Below are 4,417 nucleotides of genomic sequence, written 5' to 3'. Positions count from 1 at the left end.
CACTAGGGGTGCAATGGTTCAAATTGCTCATGGTTCGGTTCGTATCACGGTTTTAGGGTCACGGTTTTGGTACAGTTCGGTATGTGCTATTAGCACGTACCGAAACCGTGACCCTAAAAACTACTGTTTATTTGACTACTGTCAAATAAAAATAAAGAAAATAAGAACAAACGATCAAACTACAAGCAAATAAGTACATCACAAATAAGTACAATAAAGCAAATATTCAAATAAAATAAACAGTGCTTTTCAGGTATCTAACAGCAGTTTTCAGGTACAGAATGGATAAAGTAATCAAATATAAAATAACACTGCATATTATCTTTACTGTATAAAATAAATAATATTAATCATTATTGAAGTTACAAAAACTATTCAGTCAAGAGCAGTGAGTGATTTCTTTGTTATTTGTTGTTTGATTTAACATTAAAAACAGGCAGCAGGAATATTTTTTTTCCCTTTTAAGACATGCACGATCCAGTAGCTACATATACTGTTACACATGCATGTCTTTCTCGACTGTTATACGTTCACTTAAGACATAACCGACTATGTTTGCTAGGATACTCGCCAAGACGGGCATGTTGACGTAATTTTTGTATGAATTTGTCCGCCGATGCGCAAGACGTGAAAGAGAAGTCAGTATTTGCGCGCTGACTGAAATAAGCGTGTGCGCGCGTCGCATGAGCGCACACAAATCTTCTCACAGCGCGTGCGAGTTCTCTTTCGCGTCTTGTTCTTGAAGGTTTAAATCAGCAAAGCTTAAATGAGTTTAGTTTAAACAGATAGCATCGTGTGCTGTTCAGGTCTCACCTGCGCTCGCGCGCTATCAACACCCGGGTGATGACGGCGTAAATGACTAGACATTAGAGCATACGGCACTCGCTGTTAACAGTTTACAAAGAGTTACTGTTTTGTCCACGCTTTCTGATTATCGTTGTTGTAACGTTTTGTGCATCCATCGACTGAAACATACATTATCTGAACTCTGTCTGTTTTCCACGTTGCTATTTTAAACAAACCATATTAACCAATAGATACGCTGATGGCAGCGTGTCTGTGGTGTACGTCATCACTCAAATAGCCAATCGCGTTCTGCTCTTTCTAACGGCTGCGCCTCAAGTAAGTGAGAAATGTTGTAATGTATATATCGAAATACCGGAAATGTGTTTAAAAATCATATCACCGTTATCGAAAAAAATTATATCGCGATATATATTGATATTGAATTATTGTCCAGCCCTAAGGTAACCACACACAGTATTGAGAATCAATGGTTCATATACTTATGAATGGGGTTATTTTAATAAATTCAGCTATTGTTTTGTCTTGTGAACTAAACGCAAACATCTTATACGTAAAATATTTTACTCAGGACAGTACTAAACAAAAAATAACATGCATTTTGTATGATCTCTCTTATTTTATTAAACTAATTCTCATTTTCACAGATTCTGCAAGAGGTTCACATACTTTTTCATGCCACTGTATGTTTTTAGTAGCTTTCTGTGCATTGAAAAAGGAATGATCTTTCTGTCAATGGAGGCCTCACTGAGCCTTTGAATTTTATCAAAAATATCTTAATTTGTGTTTCGAAGATGAACGAAGGTCTTACGGGTCTGGAATGACATGAGGGTGAGTAATTAATGACAGAATTTTCATTTTTGGGTGAATTAACCCTTTAAGTATTGCAATGTGCACATGCACATTTAGTTTGAGATAAATATTTTTCATCAATGAATTAATTGTCCATCATAGCCAAATTCAAATATGAAAAAAAATATTAAAATTTGTAATAATTAAATGTAATAATAAAATATTAAAATGACACTTCACACATCAACATTGTTTTGCTACTGTAGCTGTAAGATACTGGTCATGAGCAGTGCAGTATTTGTTCTCAGTGCCTTTGCATTAGGTGTGGCCTTTTAACAGTATCTTGACATGTCTGAATTATTTATAACCATGCGGCCATGCACTTAGCCAATACAATTGACTTCTATGCATCTTATGTTTCATCTAGCCGGACTGTACAAAAACTCCACTGAATAATAAGGATGCACTTGATGGGTCACTTATAGCTAATTAACTCACAAGTGATGCTCTTGAAGGGAAGTGACCAAAAGTTTCAATGAAATATTCAGAATATAAGACTGCACACATATCATGGACATATCTGCTCTCACTTTCACTTCACCTTAAAACAAAAGAAGAGTGGCAGAAGACCACAGAACCCATATAAAGAAAACCATGCTACTGTATATCTTTGACTGGGCTTTGGAATGTTGTACAAGCTTTGACAGCTCCTTTGCCTGGTTAATATTCTGAGTAAATGTTTATGCAGAAAGCCATACTGTTTGCCACCTACAGATTCCAGATCAGCAACTGGACAAATACAGTTTCTTCATGGCCATTGTGGAAAATCTAAGATGTCATTGTGTTTATCTTGTAACTCCTTGTAAGCAGCCTCTCTTTATTTATATGAGAACAATACCCTATACTTGTGCCTTAATACGGTATGTATTATGATTTCTGCATGTCAGTTCTAACAATCTTGTTTTACCAGAACACAAATGAAGATTTTTTTAATGAAATCTGAGAGGTTTCTGTCCCTCCATAGAGATCCAACACAACTACCACTTTCAAGGTCCAGAAAAGTAGGAAAGACATCATTAAAGTACTCCATGTGACGCCAATGGTTTAACCTGTTTTATGAAGCAACACAAGTGCTTTGTTTGTGCTAAAAAAAAATTACCTCTTTTTTACGAAAATATTGATCTGCAACACACGTTCATAAGAGCATCATGACGCACTCGTGCATCGTTCTGTATGTGAGCTTGCATTTTCTCAAACAGGATTTTCATTATACATGATGACACCTCCCCAACTCAAACACAGTCCACATTTAGGATTACTTATAAAATTTTGCAGGTGTTGTTTTTAAGAAGAGTGCAGAATTGAAATTCCATTGTTTTGCATATATTGCATTGGGACCAATGAGTTTGTCACATATTCCACAGTCATATTTGAGAGCTAAACTGCCCCGAACACCCCTCTATGGAAGAATAATATGACTGCAAGATAACAAGGTGACAAAATAAAGCATCATTAAAGCAGAACTAAGTAACTTTTTTACCTTCATAAATAGTTTAAGTCCTTACGATGGTTAATTGACTTGTAGTGGTGTGTTTGAGGAGTGCACTAATCTGGCACGTCTACACCAAAAAACAGCACTTGCAAGTTGAGCTGCGCCGACCCGACACAATCTCGCCTCATGTTCACGTTCACGCGAAAGTGACAAAATCCTTTACGGTAATTAGGCCTATTATGACTTTATGAGACAATTTCGAAAATTACCCACCTCCATCGAGATTTCTTGTACTGTATTTGCAAAACTACTGCGCTGGTGAGCGTTGTAGTCCAGAGCTGCGCTTGGAGTATTTACGACAGAGTGATTCACTGAAGGAACCTGTAGGGGGAGCTTCGCAAATCTTACTGAGTTCCGCTTTAAAGGTTTAGTTCACCCAAAAATGAAAATTCTGTCATTTATTACTCACCCTCATGTCGTTCCACACCCGTAAGACCTTCATTAATCTTCGGAACACAAATTAAGATATTTTAGTTCAAATCCGATGGCTCCGTGAGGCCTTCATAGGGAGTAATGTCACTTCTTCTGTCAAGATCCATAAAGGTACTCAAAACACATCTAAATCAGTTAATGTGAGTACAGTTGTTCAATATTGATATTATAAACCGACGAGAATATTTTTGGTGCGCCAAAAAAACAAAATAACGACTTATTTAGTGATGGCCGAATTCAAAACAATGCTTCAGGAAGCATCGACGCGTTATGAATCAGTGTATCGAATCATGAATCGGATCGCGGATCAAACCCGCCAAACGGCTGAAATCACGTGACTTTGGCGCTCCGAACCGCAGATTCGATACAGATTCACTGTGCTCCGATGCTTCCTGAAGCATTGTTTTGAAATCGGCCATCATTATATAAGTAGTTTTTTTTTTTTTTGGGCGCACCAAAAATATTCTCGTCGGTTTATAATATTAATATTGAACAACTGTACTCGCATGAACTGATTTAGATGTGTTTTTGAACCGTGACAGAGGAAGTGACATTACTCCCTATGGAGGCCTCACGGAGCTATCGGATTTGAACTAAAATATCTTAATTTGTGTTTCAAAGATTAATGAAGGTCTCACGGGTGTGGAACGGCATGAGGGTGAGTAATAAATGAAAGAATTTTCATTTTTTGGTGAACTAACCCTTTAAATGTTTTCTGAAGTCAGTGTCAGTTTCTACTAGCATTTAAAGTAAGAACCAATGCTTGGAGGAAGGTGATGGAAAATGAATGAAATTTAGACAATACAGAATATTAAATGTTTTATTCAATATCTGCTC

The sequence above is a fragment of the Chanodichthys erythropterus genome, chromosome 18, assembly GCF_024489055.1.
Source record: "Chanodichthys erythropterus isolate Z2021 chromosome 18, ASM2448905v1, whole genome shotgun sequence".
Lineage (NCBI taxonomy): Eukaryota > Metazoa > Chordata > Actinopteri > Cypriniformes > Xenocyprididae > Chanodichthys > Chanodichthys erythropterus.
Note: the sequence above shows the minus strand (reverse complement) of the source record.